Here is a 23,410-nt window from a genome sequence, read left to right as displayed (position 1 = left end):
CAGCTTCTAGAAACTCCAGAATTTCTTGTCCATACTTTAAAACAGAGAGGAGAACTCTGGACTGTGTGTTCTTGTTCCAAAGTAGTTTTTCTGCTTCAGCCACCAAGATAGCAGTGGCTGCCAAGGTGAATAGGCCAGGTGGCCACCCTCAGGAAACTGCATCCTAGCAGCTGGGTCAAGACTCCCACAGCTGTTCCTAGTCTTTCATGTACATATAAGAAGGGGTTCATCACATCTGGCAGTCCCAGAGCAGCAGTGTGTGTGAATTCCCTTTTTTAAAGGCCTTTTCTTGCTCTTTTCTGCATACCATGGGTTCCCATTCTCCCCACTTTGTGGCTTCATAAAGGGGCTTTGTCAAGAGAGAGTAATTGGGAATCAAGATCTGGCAGAAATCTGCAGCTCCTAGAAATTGTCTAATCTGTCATTGAGTTTTGGGGGCTGGAATGGAACAGATGGCCTATTTCCTCCCAGGATCCAGTATACACAGTACTTGTGACCAGTGAAACCAAAGGTATTTGACAATATCCTAGCAAACCTGGACTTTCTTTCAGAAAACCTTATATCTTGTCTTCCACAAGAGGGAAAGAAGGATGTGAGTTTCTTCCATACAATCCTCCTGAGTTGGTTCAGCCAACAGAAGTTTATCTACATACTGGAGGAGAGTGCAGCCATGCTGGTCGGTCAAGAAATCCATTAGGTCAGACACCAGGGCAGTCCCAAAGATGGTGGGAGAGTTTTTGAGGTCTTGTGGCAACCAAGTCCAAGTCAATTGTCCCTTCTCTACATTACTAAGACTTCCCCATTGGAAGGCAAAGATTAGTTGTCTCTGTAGGGACAGGCAGATGAATTAAAAATGCATCCTTAAGGTCTAGGCAGGTAAAGAACTTTGCCTCAGCTGGGATAAGGCCCAAAAGCATGTATGGGTTTGGGACCACAGGGTGTAAAGTAACAGTAGTTGAGTTGACTGCACAGAGGTAGTCTGTCAAGATGCTTTTTGATCTTAATTTGGGTCTTGAGAGGAATGTAGTATTGCCTCTGGCTAACAAGAATAGCTCCCAGCTTTAATTCTATCACCACCAGAAGTACGTTCCTGGCCAGTCTGGTGTTGGTGGTAGGGGGTTGTCTTCAGCTCATACTCTTGGAATATTAAAGGAAAACTCAGGAATCTCTTTCTTAGAGGCACAGAGTTGCCATTCTTCCTCCTACACAACCATGAGAGTTAGAATCTTGGCTTCAGGCATTCTTAGCTTTAAGGCTATTGTGCCATCAGAGTCAAAAGTTACCTGTGCCCTTAGTTTGCACAAGTCTCTGCCCATCAAAGCCACAGGGCAATCAGGAAGATAGAAGAACTTATGCTTTACTTCATGCTTTCCAAGATTGCATTTTCTAGATATGAGAAAGAGGCAGTGAGTGTGATCTCTTGGGGCCCTGAAAATTGTTCCATGTCTCTGTGAGAGAGGGCTCACAGGTTAGGTTACAACCAAATGGGTCACTCTAGTGTCCACCCAAGATGGCCCCCTATCTTCATTTGGACCATAGAGTCTTGGGGGCCCAGTAGATTGGAGCCCAGTTCATCCTAGTCCTTCTCATAATCCTCAAAAGTGGCCAGCTTGGTGATGTCTTCCTCCCAGTGGCTGCTTCTCCCCTAAGCAGGCCAATACTTTCATTCAACAACTTGGCCTCTGCCTCTGGTCTAGGGGGCTTTCTGAGGGCCCCTGGGCCATTGGGGACATTCATTTTTCCAGTGTCTTTCCTGACAACAGTAGGCACAATGGTCTTGCCTTAGTTACTGTCTAAGGTGAGGCCATTCTGGGGGCACTGACCACCATCTATGGGGATTGCCTTTTCCTCTGCCATGGCCTGCACGCTGGGTCTGTGCAACTGTTTGGCTACAGACACAGCAAGGAGATCCACCTTCCTTTTTATCTTTCTACTGGCCTCCCATTTAGCCTCCTGATCTTGACTCACAAAGACTTTTGTGGCTAACTCTAGAAGCTGGTTGGCATTCATACCAGCAAACCCCTCAAGCCTTTGTAATTTTCAACCTATGTCCCCCTGTGCCTGGCTGACAAATGCTGAATTAATCATCCTCTGATTTTCAGCTGCCTCTGGGTCAGAAGGGGTGTACAGGCAAAAGGCCTCACATAGCCGCTCATAAAACTGGCTGGGGCTCTCATCTGGTTGGTGCAGACTTCTGTTATCTTGCTCGTGTTCATGGCATTTCCCCTCTTTCCTTCATGCCTCCTAATAGTGCCTCTTGATACTGTTCAAGCTGCTGGTAATCTTGGTCTTCATTAGGACCACAATGGGGGTCCTTGCTGGGGAACTGGCCCTGAGCATAGGCTTGGGCATTTAAAGTACCCTCAGGGGCATGATCTTCCAGCCACTTTAGAGCTACCAAGGTTATATGGCATTGCTCCTCCATATTAAATAGAGTCAGAAGAAGCTGTTGGCAGTCTGTCCAGGTGGGCTTATGAGTTTGGATGACGGAATACATTAGATCAATCAGAGCCTGAGGCTTTTCCATAAAGGAGGGGGTATGGTGCTCCCAATTTAGGAGGTTTGTCATGGTAAAATGCCTGTAGACCAATGTCCACCTTCCTCTTTGTATTTGACCATGCTGGTCATAATATATTGGGCCCTGGACCTCCCTCAGGGGCATCTTCAAGGAGGTGGGTTCTGGGGGAGAGGCCAGGCCCTTAGTCAGACTGTTTAAATGTTCCTGGTTGACACTCTGGAAAAAAATTTGGAGGCTACGTAAAAAGCTGGACATCGATCTACCATTTGATCCAGCAATACCACTCTTGGGGATATACCCAAAAGACTGTTACTCCAGAGGCACCTGCACATCCATGTTTATTGCGGCACTATTCACAATAGCCAAGTTACGGAAACAGCCAAGATGCCCCAGCACATACGAATGGATTAAGAAAATGTGGTATCTATAGTCAATGGAATTTTATGCAGCCATGAAGAAGAACGAAATGTTATCATTCGCTGGTAAATGGATGGAATTGGAGAACATCATTCTGAGTGAGGTTAGCCTGGCCCAAAAGACCAAAAATCGTATGTTCTCCCTCATATGTGGACATTAGATCAAGGGCAAACACAAGAAGGGGATTGGACTATGAGCACATGATAAAAGCGAGAGCACACAAGGAAGGGATGAGGATAGGTAAGACACCTAAAAAACTAGCTAGCATTTGTTGCCCTTAACGCAGAGAAACTAAAGCAGATACCTTAAAGCAACTGAGGCCAATAGGAAAAGGGGAACAGGTACTAGAGAAAAGGTTAGATCAAAAAGAATTAACCTAGAAGGTAACACCCACGCACAGGAAATCAATGTGAGTCAATGCCCTGTATAGCTATCCTTATCTCAACCAGCAAAAACTCTTGTTCCTTCCTATTATTGCTTATACTCTCTCTACAACAAAATTAGAAATAAGGGCAAAATAGTTTCTGCTGGGTATTGAGGGGGGGAGAGGGAGGGGGCGGAGTGGGTGGTAAGGGAGGGGGTGGGGGCAGTGGGGAGAAATGACCCAAGCCTTGTATGCACATATGAATAATAAAAGAAAAATGAAAAAAAAAAGTAACTAAATCCAAAAAATAAAAGAATAAGAAAAACAAAAAAACAAACAAACAACAACAAAAAAAGTCTTTTATGTATGTTTGGTTATACAAACTGTGTTACATCCAAATAAATTTTACTCAGTGGCTACACTGTATTCCTATTCACTCAGGAGACAGAGATTAGGAAAACTGCATTTTAAGGCTATCCCAGGAGATACATTTGTAAGAATACATCTTAAGCAATACCTGTGTGTGACATGTGACTGTCCTATCAGTTATAAGGAAAAATGTTGATAGGAAAATAAAAAAAAAAAAGTTCCTGGTTGAATCTCAGGGCCAGGCTCACAGGGAGCTGTAGAGTGAGGACTTGTGGGCTCAGAGTGAGCATGAGGTTCATGGGGCCTGAGGAAGGTGGGGTTGTTGCAGTTTCAAGGACTTCTGGGCCCAGCCTTCTAGGCATATTTGCTGCAAGGGCTTCCCCACCTGATGTTGCTTCCCCTTCCAAGGGTGAAAGCAAAGGGGCAGTAGGAGGTGGGTACAGTGGCACCCATAAGGGGGGGTAGGGCTTCCTCAGGGTCCTCTACTAATATGGAGTTCTCTGGATTTTTACATTTTTGCCTGCACTTACAAGCTGTTGTCACCCTGCCTACCATGACCCTACATGCTTTCTCTAGGTGGGCTTTTAACCACGTGGCTAGCTGAGGATTGCATCATGCCAGTAGTCAATGTAAAGAAACTGATCTGGATGTCTAGGCTCCCCCATAACCACTTTAAAAACTCTATTGACTATGACCTTATCTAATGACCCCTCCAAGGGCCATCCTACACCAAAAACAGGTAAGTCTGTTTCACAGAATGTCCTAAGCTTGTCAGGAGTCAGCTTGACCCCATAATTTCCATTAAATTCCCTTTTAAAGTTGTTAAGCATACAGTCTGGGAGGGGGTTGGTTTTATTCTGTCCTCCTCCCATTCCTCCCATTAGCAGACATCAAGATAGAGACAAAGACAGAGACAGAAGTGTTGAGGGTTCTGGTGAGGAGTTAAAGGGTCCTCTCTAGCACACAGCAGAAAGCCAATAACACCACTCACTTCATCCATCTCCAGCTGTTCCCCTCATGGGGGATTTAGGTGTTTTTTAGTTGTAGTGAGTCTGTATAAACCCTGGACTGGAGGCCCTGTTAGGGTTCACACTTGACCATATGAGTTCTCCACAAACCCATGGATCCAGACTCTGCATTCACTTCACAGCTGGGCTGCATTTCAGGCTCACACTTTCATACACTCTCACAAAGCACAGTACTTCCACCCTACTCCCTGAATCTGAAAGACACAGTTCACCCTGAAAGTCAGTTACTAAGGTGTCTTGCTGGGAGTGGATCTGCCTCCTGAGGCCAGCTTGAATTTAAACCCAGGTTCTTAGCAGTTTGATAAGTGGGGCTCCCAAGTTGGTTCCTGAACCTTTTCAGTTTCCTTTGTGTGACCAAAATGTGCCTCCTTGGTTTGCCAGGAGAGAGGCTCCCTCCCCTTAGACCAACACGTCTGGTGGTGGCCCTCCTGGCAGGCCAGAGAAGCTGAACAGGAGACAAGGAGGTGAAAACACTGCCCTCTGAATCCCAGATAAGCTCCCCAGAAATGTTGTAGGAGGGCTCAGACAGAAAGACAGGGCACCAAAGTTTTGGGGAAGCAAGTGACTCAGTGGACTCTAGTCCAAGGACTGAGCCCCTAGAACAAAGGGGGCTTTCCTTATATCCCATTTACAGCAGGTTACAACTTGTCTCATACATGGTCACATGTTATATCATTGGCTGAACAACATATTACCATAGTTTAAGGCAAAAAAAAAATCAAAGGAAGAATATAAACAACATTTAAATATATAGACATATTTTGATGTCATAAATATGTCACATCTATCTATCTGTTATGGCAATATAGTCAGAGGAGAAACCAAGCAACACTCAGAGGAGTGGAGAATTCAGATTTTAATTTTTATGCTAGCGGGCCCAGATGTGTACCTGTGTCTGAGCCCCAAACAAAGGATTTACAGGATATTTAAAAGGCAGTGCAGAGTATCAGGTTACAAGGAATGTGCTCTCCCATAAAGTAGGGCTAGTAGCTGGTTAGAGACCTAAGGTTTAGATAAGAACAGCAGGGGAGGCCTGCTTTGGAAAGTTTATTAACAAGTGGAGACAAAGGAAAGCAGGAATGGGTACTTATCTCTGCATGGTGCCTTTTATCTCGGTCCCAAACTTTTGCATGGCTCTAACGGGCAATTCCTCACAGCTCTGTCCGAGGTTACAGCTTTTAATTGACAGCTTACCATGTTTACAACCCTGTTTCAAGGCTATCTTCCTCTTCATTCCCCCCTTTTGATGTTTTTTCCACTTGTGGACAAGCATCAACAATAGACTTTAGAAATCTTATAAGGTTTTTTTTGTCCCAAAGACCTATATTGTGTTACCAGGAGCTGTAACTTTATCACCTCCATTTGTGAGTTAATGAAGTTAGTTATGACGTTAAGAAGGCACATACAAACACAAGTGTCAATAGAAGCATAAGGAGAGGGCCAGACAATGGAGTCAGTTGTATCTTTGCCTATTTCCATCTGCTTCACATAAAACAACACTCTGTGTTTGAGAAAAGTCAAAGCCCCTCTTGGCAGTGAGTAAATCCAACCCACTCTTGTTTTGGAGGACCACTGATACTAGAGAGTTTAGCTGGTCCTGCATGGTCACCATAGACCTAGCCACTTGTTTTATGTCATTTGTTAGGTTCATAGATAATTGATTATAGTAGGCGGCTGATGAGACAGTCCCTCCTATGCCTGTTCCTTTCCCAGTCATTATCCCCAGTCTGATTAATAAAGGTACAAATTGGATAGCTCTCTTTGACTGCACATGAGCCATTAAAGGTGGGGGTGTCTGATTGTTAGGCACTATGTTTATCTGGGGTGAGGAATGTTAATGTGTAAATGCCCTTCCAGTCAGCTGGCAAGTACTGGTAAGCAAGGGTCCCTCAGACAAGGAAGAATCCCAGGCTGGTGCACCATAACCTGTCAACTGTACATCTAATGGTGGTAGCTGTACAGTTGAGATTCCAAGTTAAGGTTTCCTGTCCTAAAAGGAAGCCTTAACGAGGGTCATGGTGGTGGCAGATCAATGTCTTTTATTGGCCCAGGTCCACCTAGGTAATCACCTCTGGGTGGGCTCTCTAGATCTGTGGCTCTCCCTTTAGTAAACTGATATGGGAGTGGGGTAGAAGGGTAGGGTGGCACAAGGAGGTTTATTTTCTCCATTGTTTTATGACTTTAAGGTGTCCTTGTCTTTCTTCCAGCAACCCATATGCCCTATAATGTCTTTGTTTTTGTAACCCAGTTAGGCTATCAGCTTTCTTTATAGTAAATCATCCCTCTCCTGGTGCATTCAGAGATTGATTTGCTGCACACGAGTGACAGATACTGATAAAATGTGAAGGCATACCTCAGTTTTTCCTGGAAGGAAAGCGGCCTTATGCAGGCCGAGCAGTCATCCCAGCCTCCCAATTGGACAACCTCAAAATGTAGCAGAGTCAGAAGGCAATAACATATCAGAGACCTCATGCCTGAGACTGGGGTCTGGGCTACAGATGACACCAAACAGCAGTAAGGCTTCCTACTATGAGGAGATAACAGAAGGCCAGCAGTAACCTCTGGCTTATATTTTAACTTGGGGAGAAGTGACAGCCAGTCTTAGGGCAAACAGATTGCACAATGTTAATCAGCAGGATAAGGTATGGGTGACAGAGAAGAGGATACATTTGTGTCCTAGTGAATGAATCCTCAAGCTTCTGCCGTGCGTTGACCAACCAGCTTCCGGGATGTGGCTGGGGCAGGGCTGGAGATCTCTCCAGTGATGGCATGCTGTCGTGAAGTTCTCTGGAACCTTAATCTGAGGGGTGTTAGTTGAGTCATGGAGAGCCTGTCAGACGTTGGGCTCTGCAGGGGCTCCTGTCCTTTTATCCAGGAGTGATGAGTCCCGGGAGTGACTCCTGTAACTTCAACAGTCCTAAGAGCTGCCAACATTACTAGATGGGTACCCGAACAACTGGGTTGGAGTAGTTTTTTTTTAATTTTTTTTTTATGTATCGTATCTCTCCTTTTCTTTTTTTAACTGAGTAGAATTACCTTGGCAACAATATACTGTCAGTATATATGTCCAAGAAAACTTATTTTTTTAAAGTTAAAAATACCATCTTTAAGTATTAAAGGACATATTTAGATCCAGTAAAAATAGTTATTTTGTCTCTATTTAAGTAGAAGACCCTGTCTAAAAATATGAGTTTGTGTCTGGAAAAGCTTTAATGTCAGATAGCCACACATGTAGAAGAACCATTTCTTTAATCCTCTCAGCCTTGGTTATCTTTGAGAGGTCTGACACCAATGACTCCATTGGAACTTTGATGGCATTCCCCCCTTTGTCTCCAAATTGTTAGTCTCTGAACAGTCTCTTCTGAAGATCTGTCTTCCATCCAAGTACTAACCAGGTCTGACCCTGTTTAGCTTTCAAGATCAGACAAGATCGGGTGCATTCAGTGTGGTATGGCTGTAGACTGAAGATCTTTCTTGATTGGCTGTTTTTTCCTGGATTCTGTTTGTTTGGTTTCAGTCCCACGTTGGGAGGGAATAATGAGCAGATCAGGTGGGAGTCAGTGCCAACTAGACCCTTTTGGCCAAATTTAAGCAACAAAGAGGCTTAGAAGGAATGGCTCTTAGGCAGTGCACTTTTAGACAAGGACAATACAAAACAAAATCTAACAAAAGCAGATGTCTAAGTAGTTAGCTTGGTTGACACATAAGCACTCATTAGTCATTTTTATGGACTTGATTATAAATGTTCCAGGAGGATCAGAACTGAAATGACAAAAACTTAAAAGAGCCATGGTTAAAATTTTGATGGACAATTTAGCAACCAACAGAACAGTACATCAGTACCACTAGCTTTTTGTTACCATGTTTATCTAAATTTTGTATTGTAGAAGACTTGATATACTTGAAAATACAAATATACTTAATACACAGGAACCAGCAACAGCATCACAACTCTATAGAGGTTAATACACATATTAATTTAGTTGTTGCTCTTGAAGTAAAACTTAAGATTTTTATCAGTTGTAGGGGGAAAGAACAGTTTTAGCAACCCCAAACAGCCCAGTCACAAACTAGCATAGGGTACAAACTGTATTAGAATCATCCAAGACAACAGTTGTTTAACCATGAGGTCATCTAGAAAGTTTTACATAACTGTTAGAAAATAAGAGGCATGGAATAGGCACAGAGACAGCTGAAACACTGGTACAGGGTCTATTATTTAGGCAGGAGCCTTGTGGAGGGGAACCCCAGCAAGACAGCAAGAGCCCATTGCCATATACAGGCTTGGGCTAGACATAGGGGACTAGTGGAAAAGTACCAGGAAAGTCACTGTCTGCTGAGCTGTCCCTGGCATATATCCAGGATGACAAAGGTGAGCCAGCTGCAAGGGGGAGGGTCTGGTCCTAACATGGCTGTCCTCATTGTTAACCCCAACATAAACCAACTCTTAAATGAACATGACTCAGTTACCTTAGTAGTTAAAACCCTGACAAAAATCACCAGAGAACACAGGTAAATATTTATGGGGACTAAGTGTGAAGTTAGGAAACATAGTGGCCAAGAACCATGGCTCAGATGTTGATAAGAAATCATATCCCAGATTGTTGACATTAACAGATGGCTCTTGACATATAGCAGAATCCCATCAACCTGTAGTCAATGGAACCCCCCCTAAAATAACAGCCCCAATCTGGTCATCTCAGGGAAAAATTTCCTCCACCTGCCATGTGGAAGGAGTAGGACTAACATCTCCACTCTGTTATGTCTAATAAAAACTGGAGATCTTGACTTCCAGTGTAGTGCTCCTCTTGGAGTTTTTATTTATTTATTTATTTATTTTTATCTTATCTGGAAGGTGCACTTTGGCTTTACATAAGTAAATCTGTCTTAACCCTCATATCAGTGCAGCAGTACTCCCTGTGTTTAGCTGCCTTTTGTCTCTCTGTGTTTTAATAAACTCTTGTTATTTTGACAAATTTATGGATTAACCTGGAGTATCAAAAATTTTTGAGTTATCTTGACAAAACAAAACAATTATATGACAATTTTTGTAAATGTTATCTAGACCAATATAATATTTTTAAGGTAGCCTTGTTGTTATGAGCTTAGAGAATTAAATTTTAGTTTAACATCAGTACATTAAACTTTGAAGTTATAAAATCTTTAATGTAACTGGATTTTAGTTAACTTTAACCAGTTATATACCATCTATAAGCTGTATCATTTTATGACAATTTACTCTGTATCTTTGTGACAATTTATTTGTATCCTCTGGGGAGCTGGTCTTTATCCTCTTTTTTATCTAAAAGTATTTTTTTAACCCTTTATTTATTTTGAAAAAAACCATATTCTTAATACCTTTTATATATTTTGTTACTTGTTGAAAGTAACTCATAAAATCTTTTAACTTAGAGCCTTATATTTGTATGAAAAAAAACAAGAAAGAAAGCAACTCTGAAATTATTTTTTTTGTATAAAAGCAATTTATAGAAAACTCATTTGTTAATAGACCCATATATTATAAGAGAGAATTAAATCCCAGATTTTATTTATGACAGAATGAAACAGGCTAAGGTCATTTTAACTACCTAAATTCCAAGACTTTGTTGCAGACTGTAGCCTCTTTTTTTTTCTTCCTAGCTAAGCCAGAGTGTTAACCCCTGAGTGTCTGCATCCTAGTGAGGCCTGACTGAAATAAGTTTGAAAGCTTGTTTTTTGTTGTTGTTGTTGTTTAAGGTAGCAGTAGAACAGAGTAATAACTTTTACGTTTACTCTACAATAAGAATCGTCCTTAAGGTGTTTACATATTTAAATGTAAAAGTCTAAGCAGTTTATAACAAAGATCTTTAAAACAAATATCCTGTTTTTTTTTCTTGAATATCATATTAACCTTATAGTATCAATTTAAGAACCATTTTTAAGATGTTTACATGCACACACAAAAAGTTTTATAAATTAAGCATGCCAGAAAAACTGTCAATTTAAGCACGCATAAAATGAGCTGGAATTCCAGGAGCAAATTAAATTTTGCCCATGCTTTAAACAAATTCACATACACACACACACATTCACACCAAAGTTATAACACCTTCCTTTCCCCCCTCTGGGAGAAGTGCCTGACCTGTGGAACTCCTCTTGGAGGTTCCAGGGAGTGGATCAAGCTCCCCTTCTGTCCAGTGGGACGGGACCTGACTTAGGAATGATTTCCCCGGGGGTGCTGCTTACCGAGTCTGGACGGGACTGCCAGATGAGTTGGTCCACTTCTCCTTGGAGTCCAAGCCGGGTCAAGACTGCTCAGAGAGTTGGGGCACCAGGGTGAAGGAGAACCTGGAATACCATCGGGTGGCGTGCCACCTCGTTCAGTCCCGTGTCCCTCCCTACTCCGATGCAGCCCAGCTGCCGGCTGGTGGCACAAGGGGCCAGTCGGTTGGAATCTCGCTGGGGCCTCCATTTGTTATGGCAATCTAGTCAGAGGAGAAACCAAGCAACACTCGGAGGAGTGGAGAACTCAGATTTTAATTTTTACATTAGCGGGCCCAGACGTGTACCTATGTCTGAGCCCCGAACAAAGGATTCACAGGATATTTAAAAGGCAGTGCAGAGTATCAGGTTACAAGGAATGTGCTCTCCCATAAAGTAGGGCTAGTAGCTGGTTAGAGACCTAAGGTTTAGATAAGAACAGCAGGGGAGGCCTGCTTTGGAAAGTTTATTTACAAGTGGAGACAAAGAAAGGCAGGAATGGGTGCTTATCTCTGCATGGTGCTTTTCATCTCAGTCCCAAACTTTTGCATGGCTCTAACGGGCAATTCCTCACAGCTCTGTCCGAGGTTACAGCTTTTAATTGACAGCTTACCATGTTTTACAACCCTGTTTGAAGGCTATCTTCCTCTTCATATCTATCACCTACTTAAATAATTCCAATGTTGTCTCTAGGCAGATTTCCCAAGTGCCAAATCAAAATCTGAGAACTAACTTTGATCCAGTCTGACTATCCTATTTCCAGCAATTACACCACTGTTTCACAGATACAAAAATCCAACTCAGATCACATGCTGCATTTAGTTGTCAAATCTGCTTAGTTCCCTTTAACATGGACTTGTTCTTTGTTTGCCTTTATGTTTCATGACTTTGACGGGATTGAAGAGTATAGACCAGTTATTTTGAGAGTTTGTGAGTATCAGTTTATGAGTGATGTCTACACTATTAGAATCACACAACCCCAGTTGGCAGGAGCAATAAAGAAGTGACACTGTGTCCTCTTAGTTTACTACATCAGGAGGCAAATAATATTCCAAAAATGTGCTGTTTCCAATGTGTTAACTTTGGTTAAGATGTTTTACACATTTCTTTATTATAATATTACTACTTTTCCCTTGAAAAATATTAAGTAGTTTCTGAGGAGATACTTTGAAACTATGCAAATGTCCTGCTTCTCGTATGTGTAGTCATGAATTTCAGTGTAGGTTGAAAGTCTAGGCTGAAAGATTTATTAATGAAGAGCTCAAAAAATGGTGATTTTTAAATTTCTGTCATTTATTTTAAATTTGTTATTTGGAATTCTGCCACTTACAGATTTAACTCTATGCCAATTAAAATAACTACTAACTTTTCTTCCTTCTGGAGTTAGCTGAGTTAAAGACAGAATTGATTTAGGAGGACAAACAAGAAAGAATGGACAGAAAAGCTTTCAGAACAAAGAAAGCATGAGGGCATCTGCCACTATCATATATTACATCACAAGCAAAACCAGTGGTATTAGTATTAGCACATAAATACAGTTGGAACACACACAAACCAATGGAAGACAGCAGAACATTTGGAAAGAGATCCATACACAAATTTGGTAAGTGATAGAATTTCTATCAAACCAATGAGGGAAAGATAAGGTTTTCATTATACAGACATAAGAAAAAAGATAAAGTGGATCCATTATGTGCACAGGCTGTAATTATAAATTCTAATTCACTGGAAACTTAAATGTAACAAGTAATATCATAGAAGTATCATAAGAAAAACAGGTGAACTCCTCTATCAAGTGGATGTGGGAAAAACATTCACGGGGGGAAACAGGTAAATTACACTGTAAAAATTAGAAAAAAAATGTTACTGAGTATAAGTCTGTTTGTCTATCTATCTATCCATCTATCTAATGAGAATAAAAATAAAATTATGCTTTTGAGGAATATTTTAATTTATTTTAAAATCAATTGGAGAAATAGGAGCAAAAGAAGAAACAACAGTTATAAGCCCATTCCCAGCTTTCTGGAACTGGGAGAGGGAACTGAAGATGCCTAAAATGTTAGGCAAAGCCTGAAAGCACCCCTGTGAACTAACATCCTGATGTGTGTTTGTTGACAGTCAGGACTAATGACCTAGAGTTCAGACTCTGATTCACAAAATTTTCATAGCCTCCTTCTCCACCTAGGGAGGTAATATGCTGAATGAGGTATATATAAGCTTTGGAACCAGCAAGCAGAATGACTAGGTCCCTTAGCTCTTTGGTGGCAATGCATAATTCACTGCTCTGTTTGTTCCCCCTACTTTCTGATGCATTCAAGGCCACACCAGGCTTGTATGCTTGCTGACCCCAAGGCCACAAATAGGAACCATGTGTAGCAAGTGTGAAGTTGCCAAACCCCACAGGCTCTGCAATAAATAGCAGCTCCCAGAATATAAAGAAATGAGGGATCTATAGTGAAAACAGTCCAGAAGCAGAAAATGGATTCTTCTACAAGAGACTCCAACTAGTTTACCTTAATCTGAGCAGTCCTGGGGATCAGGCTAGGTGTCTTGAGCATGAGGGTGAGTGCTTGGGTATTGTGCCATAACTTCAGTCTGAGGCAGACTATAAGTAGGGAAAGGAGAAATCACAATGGGACTCTCCTTGGGCACTGTGGGGACCCTCCTAAGTGCATTTCATGCTAAAGGCCATCCTTTGCATTTTTAAATTTCTTTTCAATTGTAAACTCTTAGCAGTTGGAGAGTTCTTTTCAACTGTAAATGTTTTTCAGTTGTAAGTTTCACCAAAAACAGGAAGCCTTGGGCAAATTCTGCCCTTGATTACCTCTCAGGTAAAAGCCCTCTTCTTAAATCATGAATATTGGTCAAACTTAATATATGCAATTAAGATATCTAAGAGTTAGCAATAAGTGCAATCACAGAGTGCCCCATGTTTTGTGACAAGACCTTGTCAATCAAACCTGTCAATCACTGTGGCCCATCCTGCAAAAACTGCCTAGATTTTTCCTGTCTTTTGCCCTTTTAATTTATAAAGGCCCTTTAAAAGAAAGATCGGGGCTTCTATGCCATCTGTCTGGAGCCAACTGCTTTCTCTTGCAGAGCCTTCCCCTCACTGTCAATAAACTTTGCTATCACTTTCACTACATTTTTGTTGTTCTGCCTGAATTATTCCCTCTTGGGATGCAAGTGTCTAAAAATCTTCTGAAACCATCTGCCAGTAACAAGTCCAGTGGTGAGAAATTGCCCCACAACCCAGCCATATACTTTCCTGCCTGAACATTGAGACTATTTTAACTGAAAGACTATAGTCAAACAAAGGAGATTAAGGTGAGGGACTGTGGCTGATGGATTTCACATAATCATGTGAAATAGAGCAATGAAACCTCTTGCAATTGCTTTAAGTGGGATGGGAAGGGATCAAGGGGGAGAGATGGCAGGGGTGATCTAACCAAGGTACAATATAAGCTTATTTGGAGTTGTCACAATGAATTATTCCTGTACAACAAATATACCCATATATACATATATATTTATGTATTTAAAAAAGACTTCAGATGATCAAAACTTCCACTTAATGACTTACAGATGTGTAAATTTCAATAAAAAAGCACAAGTAATATGAAAAAACAATAATAACAACAAAAAAGTGAGATACTATGTCTTCTCCAGAAGTCAATAATTCTATAATAAAGGACTTGAACAATAATGATGTAGGTGAAATTTCAAACAATGAACTGAAAAGAACAATGCTAAGAATGGCCAAAGAAATTAAACAGGACATGTATAAGCAGCTGAAGGAATTCAAAGAGGATACAAATAGCTAGCTGAATTCAAAAAGAATTCAAATAAATAGTTGAATGAACTGTTAGACAATGCAGAATATGAAATATGAATTCAATAAAAATATAGAAATCCTGAAAAAAATCAAATTGAAATCCTGGAAATGAAAAGCTCAAAAACCCAAATTAAAAACCTAGTTGAAAGCTTAATTAACATAATAGAAAAGTTGATAGTAGAGCAAGAGGGATCAAAAATAAAGTAGAAAGATCAATCAAATACAAAGAAAAAGTACTAAGAAAATATGAAATACCCAAGTCAGCTGAGACACCATCAAAAGATCAAACCTACAAATCATGAGTATAGAAGAAGAAGAGATAAAAGTGAAAGACATAGAAAATATATTCAATAAAATAATAGCAGAAAACTTCCAATCTTGAGAAAGAGAGTTTCCAATCATAGGAGGCTTTCAGAACAATAAATAGGCAAGACCATAAAAGATAAACTCCCAGGTATATTATAGTTAAAACACTAAAAATATAGAACAAAGAAAGAATACTGAAAGACAAAAGCAAAAAGTCACATTTCTTTTTCTTCCATTTAATGAATTTGTGTGTCATCCTTGTTCAGGGGCCATCCTAATCTCTGTATTGTTCTGATTTTACTATCTGTGCTGCCAAAGTGAGCACAATATGTCACATTTAAAGACAACCCCATAAAAATAGCTGTTTTTTTTTCAAGCTCTGAAGGAAAATAAATGTCAACCTAGATTAATATCCAGCAAAGTTATCCTTCATTATTGAAGGAGAAATAAATACCTTCCACAAGAAACAAAAGCTAAAGGAGTTCATGACCACTAAACCAGCATTGTGCTTGCCACTTAAAAGATTCCTACACATAGAAGAGGATGATAAATGAAATTAGAAAAAATATATTGGAAAAATCCCACTAGAGGAGTAAATTAACAAATGAGAATTAGGAAAGAATCAAACATCACAAAACACAAATGGCAGGAAACATTACATAGTTTTCAATATTAACACTGAATGTAATTCAGTCTCAATTCTTCAATCAAAAGACAGAATGGTAGGTTGGATTAAACAGTACTACCAAACCATTTGTTGTCTACAACAATACACATTCTTCTCAGTGGTCCATAGAACTTTCTCAAAAATAGGTTCTATTTTAAGAAATAAAGCAAATCTTACTATATGTATGTGTGTGTGTATATATAAACACATATATAAATATGAAAATTGAAGTAACCCCCTGTATTTTATGACCACAGTAGAATAAAACTAGAAATCAATATCAAAAGAAAGTACAGAAAATATTCAAACACATAGAGACTGAAAACTATATTTTTGAATGACCAGTAAGTCATCAAAGAAATAAGGGGGGAAATAAAAAAATCCTTAGAATCTAATGAAAATAATAACACAATCTACCAGAACGTTTGGAAAACAACAAATGCAGTGATGAGGAAAGTTTATAGCTCTGATCACCTATATAAAAAGACTCCCCACAACAAAAAGCAAAACAGAGATCTCAAATACATAGCATAATGATACACCTCAAGCTATTAGAAACACAAGAAAAAAAACCAATCCCCAAACTGACAGATGGAAAGAAATAATAAAATTTAGGGCAGAAATTAATGATATGGAGACTAAAAATGTACAGAATCAATGAAACAAAAAGGTTGATTCTTTGAAAACATAAATAGGATTAATAAACACTTAATCAAGCTTATCAAATTAATAAAATTAGATGTGCAAAGGGTGATATCAGTATAAATATCAGTGAAATTCAGAGGATCGGTAGGCAATAGTTTGAAAAACTATACTCAAACTGGAAAATATAGAAGAAATCAATAAATTTTGAGATGAATTTGACCTACCAAAAGTGGACCAAGAGGATATAAGCCAATTAAATAGCTCTATAACAAGCAATGTTATTGAAGAAGTAATAGAGTTTTTTAATGAAGAATTCAGAACTAGATGGACTCACTGCCAAATAGTGTTTTAAAAAGAATTAACAGCAATGGTCCCCAATCTAGTTCATAAAAATGAAAGGGGAAAATTCCATAAAATTGCTAACAAACTCATTCTGTGAAGCCAAAATTACCCTGACATTAAAATCTAATAAGAACACAGAGAAAAAAGAATATTAGACAGACCAATTTCCTTAATGAACATAGATGCAAAAATTATCAATAAAATGCTTGCAAACTGAATTCAGCAATAAACTAACAAGATCACACACCATGATCAAGTTGACTATATTGCAGGGATGCAAGGAAGGCTCAACATGCATAAATCAATAAATGTAAATCCATACATAAACAGAATCAAGAGCAAAATTCACACAATCCTCTCAATAGATGCAGAAAAAGTCTTTGACAAAAATTCAATATTCTTTCATGATAAAATCTCTGATGAAACTAGGAATAGAAGGAATGTATTTCAGCATAATAAAGGCTATATGTGGCAAACATAGCCAATGTTATACTAAATGGGAAAAACTGAAATCATGTCTTCTAAAGCCAGGAATAAGACAAGGGGTGGTGGTGGGGGGTGGGAATCTCCACATTCTTACTCAATGTAGTACTGGAATTCCTAGCCAGTAAAATAAGGCAAGAGAAAGAAATAAAAGGGACTCAAATTGGGACAGAAGAAATAAAATTATCCCTATTTGCAAATGATAAAGACCCTGAGGATTTCAACAAAAAAATGGCTAGTTCTGATAAACATATTTAGGAATGTTGTATGACACAAAGTTAATACAAAAAATTAGTACTTTTCATATGACAATAATGAACTGGCTGAAAAAGAAATTATGAAAACTATTCTATTTATAATAACCTCAAAAGAACTAAAATACCTAGGAATGAACTTAATTAGGAGGTGAAAGCACTCTACAATAAAAACTACAAATCTTGAAGAAAGAAATTGAAGAAGACACCTCCCATGTTCATGGATTGACAAAATAATATTGTGATACTGGCTATACTACCAAAAACTACTGTCAGTTTCAATACAACTCCCACCAAAACTATAATGTTATTTTTCACAGAAATAGAAAAAACAATCATAAAATTCATATGGGAACATAAAAATCCTGAATAGGAAAAGCAATCCTGAGCAAAAAAGAACAATGCTGGAGGTGTGGCAATACTGGACTTCAAATTAAACTATAGAGCCATAGAAACAAAAACAGCATGGAAATGGCACAAATACAGCCAGAAAAACAAATGAAATGAATAGAAGAATCAGAAATAAAACCACACATCTATAGCCAACTCGTTTTTGACAAAAGAACCAAAAGCCTACTTTGGAGAAAATGCAGCCTCTTCAACAAATAGTGATAGTACAACTTTTCATCTACATAAAGCAGACTGAATCATCCCCATCTCTCTCTCTCTGTACAAGAAAAACTTTGAAATGGACTGAAGATATTAATGTAAGACCTGAAATTTACAAAGTACTATAGGGAAAATTAGGGAAAACACTGGAAGATATAGGTATAAGCAATTATTTTCCAAATATGACTCAATTACCCAGGAAATAGTTGCAAGAATTGACAAATGGAATTGGATCAAACTTAAAAGCTTTTGCATGGAAACTGATTATCAGAATCTAGGGAAAAGCCACAGAATGGGAGAAAATCTTTGCCAGCTCCTCAACAGATAAAGGATTAATATCCCGAATATACAGAGCTCAACAAATTAAGCACTAAAAGAACAAATAATCCAATTAATAAATGGACAAATGATATGAACAGACAGTTCTCAAAAGAAGTACTATTGGCCAATATAATAGATGAAGACATTCAGCATTTGTAGCCATAAAGGAAATTCAAATCAAAATGACACTGAGATTCCATATCACTCCAGTCAGAATGCTCAGTAGTATAGTATGTAAATGGCTCTGGGCTCAATCAGCAGAGCCCTTCAGTAGAATTTGTGCCCAGTTCAGGAGTCATGATCACCCTTAATGATCACATTATAGTCTCCAAGCACCACGACCCACTAAAAGTAAACTGGGCACCCAAAAGTTCTGTAGATCCAAGTGTGAAGGCACTAAACATATAAGATAAAACTAGAAAGTATAATGGGAACGATAATGATGCCTTTTTCTTAGAGTCACTAAGGACAAACAGAGTAAAATACTCCTTACATGTAAATTGCTTACAACAGGGCCTGGCCCAAAGGTAGATAGAGTTCTCTGAATAAATTCACCTAAAGAGAAATGGAGCAAGGAAGTTCTTTGTGTGTTGAGATTACATTGAATATTAATTATACCACTTTAATTTTTCTATATTCTAAAAGTTCTACCGTTAATGTACAAGTGATAAAAATGATGGTGATGTTAATGTAAGAGCTGAGGAGAAGCTTCAATTTGAATGCCATAAACTATGTGAATTGCATGCAATACATACAACATATATATAGCTTACAAACATGTATATGTATGTATGTATTTTAAGGACAGAAGTGGCATAGATTTGTGCTTATAATTAAAATGTGTTTAAGCCAGGCATGGTGGTGCATGCTTGTAACCCCATACTCAAGAGGCTGAAACAAGAAGTTCAGGAGTTCAAGACCAGCCTGGGCTGCATATTGAGACACTGTCTCAAACAACAACAATAACAATAGCAAAAAACAAAGCAACAGCAAAAACTGGACTTAAATTTCAGATCAGACTAGTGGCTTACAGAGTGACATTAGGTAAGTCACATGCTTTTTGGGAGTCTTCAATATTTTTGAGTGAATGAAAAGTTTGTATGTTTAATTTGTGACAGTATGTCAACATCATAAAAATGTCAAGAGTAAATGAGATAGCTGACCCAGGAAGAGCTCCAAGAACATGGCAGGACTTAAATAGAAAACAACTATCCCAAAATTATTCTTTGTAATTTTAAATAACACTTCTTGAATAATGATATTTTCTTGGGAAAAAAAGGAGGTAATAATCCATTAAATTTGTTTTTAGTGTTTATGCCCTTATATTGTTATGATTTCCGTTAGTTCTATTAACATAACTTTAAAAGAGCATTTTGTTTTTTCCCCTAAGAAACTGAAGGTAGAATAAAAGTTGAATTTTTTGACAGTTACCTTTATCTTTACAATCACACTGCTTATAAGAGAAGGAAATACAGATAAAAAGAATGTGGCTGTGAAATTGCTTCTTTTACCCTTCATAAAATGATCTCTGACTTAAATGCTGTATATTTTTAAAAATAATTTTCCAAACGAGGTGTCCTTGGAATATTTGGCTTTCTTAAAAACATTTGTCCTCATTTCATTTGCAAGTTCTTCCTTTCCAGTATCTGCCATTTGAATATGTTGTTATTCATCAAGTACCAATTTTGGCCCAATTGTGTGAGACAGCTAGTATGCAGAATTCTCAGTTTGATGGCAGCACAATGGAAAATTAAACTGGAAAGGATCCATGCTTTACCCTTTTCCTATTAGCATTTTCCCCTCTTCTCTTGTAGCCTAACATTTTGGCATGTTCCTTGCTTTCAGCAAATGTAACTGCTAATATGGAGGGAAAGAAATAACTAAGCAACTTTAAACTCAAGGAAAAAGAAGTATATCAGCTGATACTAATATGAAATTCAGAGCTTGGTGAGGTAACATATAATCACATAAATGCAATACATGTGATAAGAAAATTCATATGGCAAAATGACTGCTTTAGTTGTACAAGAGATTAAAATATATGAAAGAAGAATGCATACACATTTGAATAAAATATACTATCACATAATAATCAAAACAAGGACAAGAAAACTTGCTGATCTGATGAAAAAATTCACAGAATACATGAAACAAAACAGTCAAAGAGTTACCTCTAAAAGGTGACTAGCCTTAAACAGTTGTAAGGGGATCTTATTTAAAAATTTTTCTAATCCTAGCTACTCAGGAGGTAGAGATCAGGAGGATCTTGGTTTGAAGCCAGCCTGGGGAACTAGTTCATGAGAACCTATCTCAAGGACACCCTTCACAAAAAAGGGCTGGTGGAGTGGTTCACATGTTTTCCCTGAGTTCAAACCCCACTACTGCAAATAAAATAAAATAAAATGAAAATTTATGGAAAATTTCCATCTTTTATCAGCAGTTCCATATTACAAATGATGAGGCATTCCTAGTGAATTTTATAGTACAATGACTTCTAGTGGCCTAATAAAAGACACCTTCTTCCAAACTCACACATTTCACTGTAAGGGAAATCATGGTCTGGTGATCATTGAACTACTTAGGAACTAAGTTATCTTCATTTCTACATATTCAACTTTAAGATTTTCACTAAATGCTTAAGTACCTCCAATGAATGTTTGTGCTTATATTTTTGTAATTAGATAAAGAAATGAATGTGGAAAAAATAATTTTCCTAAGTGAAATTAATATGATTTGAGATGAAAAGGCAATATATTTCACAGGATCCACCTAAGATTTACTTCTAGTATGATAGTTTCTGTCATTATAAGGGTGGGGTCAGTGAACTAAGAGAGCTGTAAGAGTTAAATAAGGGGCTGAGTATTGTGTTACACATCTGTAATGTCCACTACTTGAGAGGTAGATATGAGAATCCCAGGTCAAGGCCAGCCTAGAGAAAAAATTTAATGAGACCTTATCTCAAAAAGCAAGCTGGGTGTGTTGGTTCACATCTGTAATCCCAGCTATGAGGGAGATGAAAATGGGAAGATTGTGATCTGAGGTCAATCCAGGCAAAAGTGAGACTATTTGAAAAATAGCCTAAAGCTAAAAGGGCTTAGAGCACGGCTCAAATGCTAGAACACTTGCTTAGCAAGAACAAGGTCCTGAGTTCAAACCCCAGTGCAGCCAAAACAAAACAAAACAAAAAGAGCCAAGTCACAGATAGCCACAATATTCCTGTGGTAAATGTTTGAAAAGCAATGTAATTTGAACATAGATGACAAAAGCAGTTGGTGTGTACATAGTAATAAAGAAACAACAGTATCGAGAACTATTCTCCTAATTTCCAGGGTTATGTACATCCTAAAAACGAGATTTTTAGAACATCGAATGCTGAATTTGGCATTGTGTCAAAAAATGGACAAACTCTTTACTAGCAGAAACATTTCCTACGTGTCTCTTAGGTGATTACCTAGTCCATGTTAATATGTGACTGCCTCACCTTGGCCTTTATATCACAAAGTAAATTTTCTGTATCCTCATTTGGCTCTCTTTTATGACGCTACATGAAGCCATTTTGATGTTTATAATGACAATTTGAATAGTCTGTGAGGTAAATGTGATTAACTATAATGCCCAGCTTTAATCACTGGGATGATAAAACATAAATTGATGACTACTATAGCAATTGGAAAATATTGGAGACATAAAAAGTAGCAGATCTGAAAATTTGTTAAATACAGAGTTATTTCATCCATTACCATATGAAAACACTTAGCACAAATTGAGGCCAGGTAGTTGTTGCTTCATCCTGTCAAAAGGTTTGTATTAATATCACACTGGGAGGAAGTCATTAATTAATTCCCTTCCGTTCATTTTATGATTACCTGTAAGAAGTCACGTTGGTAGAGCACTTTTTCCTTCCCTTCATTATGCATACATAGACATACACAAAAATTATGCTCTAGTAATCATAATTTGTTTTTGCATCTTATTATGAGACTCTTATAGTCTAAATGCCTTGAAATATGAATGTGTAAATATTTTTATGGTTCGGCATGAAGTCATTAAGATGTTACAGTATTTAGAAGTATAGTCCTCAGAAGGACAGTTTGAAATTTATATTGCCTTAAATGTCACAATACAAAATGGAATGTCACTGAATATCATCAAAAAGTAACAAATAACATGTATTTAATAATCTAAGTGATAAATACTTAGCAGTAGACACATGCAAAAAAGTAAAATAAAGCAATTTGTTTCTTTACCATTACTTAACTAAGTTTTGGTCCTTTTAAACAACAGAGTCAATCAGAGTACTGACTAAAGTTAAAATCACTGGGCCATACATCGCACATGATAAGACAGTAAATATCAGAAGAGGTGAACATGGGCACATACCTTCCCACATTCCTATGAATGTTCACAACTTTCCTTATTTACAAGTATCCATTTATTCATTAATCTTATTACCCCTGCCAATCATTTTGCCTTCAGTATATTTGTGATACTATCCTTGAATTAAAGTAATTTAATTATGATTGAAATTATAAAAATTGCTAGGAAATTAATAAAATATTTCAAGTTAACAAAATCTTAATTTTTACTTATTTATAACTCTAAGATATTTTATAATTTCTAATTAAATTATACATACTTCCTAAGCCATACCTTTTGCATTGATTTAATGAAGTATGTCTATATTAGGATCAGCTAGATTTGGATTTGATATGTTTCTCAGGAACTCAGTTTCTCTTCCTCCCAAAAGAAGGTAATAGAGACTTTTAATTCCTAACCTGTCAAAAGGTAATAATAGCTTCTGATTTCAGCAATATGGAATTAATGTACCATATCCATGGAACACTGGGAAAATTTAACAATTTAAAAATGTGCGACAAAGCTCAACAACATCAAGAACAAAAGAATATATGTGCATGAAGTTAGGGGAGGTGCCAATTTTCAGAGTTAAAAATTAAGAGAGATTGCAAAGCCATAGGGAGATACTCATTCTTGCCATTTTGTGGGCAACTGGA

At 38.1% G+C, this 23,410-nt stretch overlaps 1 long non-coding RNA gene and 1 other non-coding gene across 2 annotated transcripts; both read right to left on the bottom strand.

Annotated features, from left to right (window-relative positions):
- Positions 1-5,537: 5,537 nt before the first annotated feature.
- Positions 5,538-11,251, bottom strand: LOC141414847 (uncharacterized). The gene is made up of 2 exons (XR_012439773.1): positions 10,922-11,251; positions 5,538-8,473 (listed from the first exon to the last, which is right to left on the bottom strand). It is a non-coding gene; the product is annotated as an uncharacterized lncRNA (long non-coding RNA).
- A 4,047-nt stretch (positions 11,252-15,298) lies between these two features.
- Positions 15,299-15,402, bottom strand: LOC141415205 (U6 spliceosomal RNA). The gene has a single exon (XR_012440217.1). It is a non-coding gene; the product is annotated as a U6 spliceosomal RNA (small nuclear RNA).
- Positions 15,403-23,410: the final 8,008 nt, after the last annotated feature.

The sequence above is a fragment of the Castor canadensis genome, chromosome 12 (assembly GCF_047511655.1).
Source record: "Castor canadensis chromosome 12, mCasCan1.hap1v2, whole genome shotgun sequence".
NCBI classification, from domain to species: domain Eukaryota; kingdom Metazoa; phylum Chordata; class Mammalia; order Rodentia; family Castoridae; genus Castor; species Castor canadensis.
This window is presented reverse-complemented; position numbering and strand designations above follow the sequence as displayed.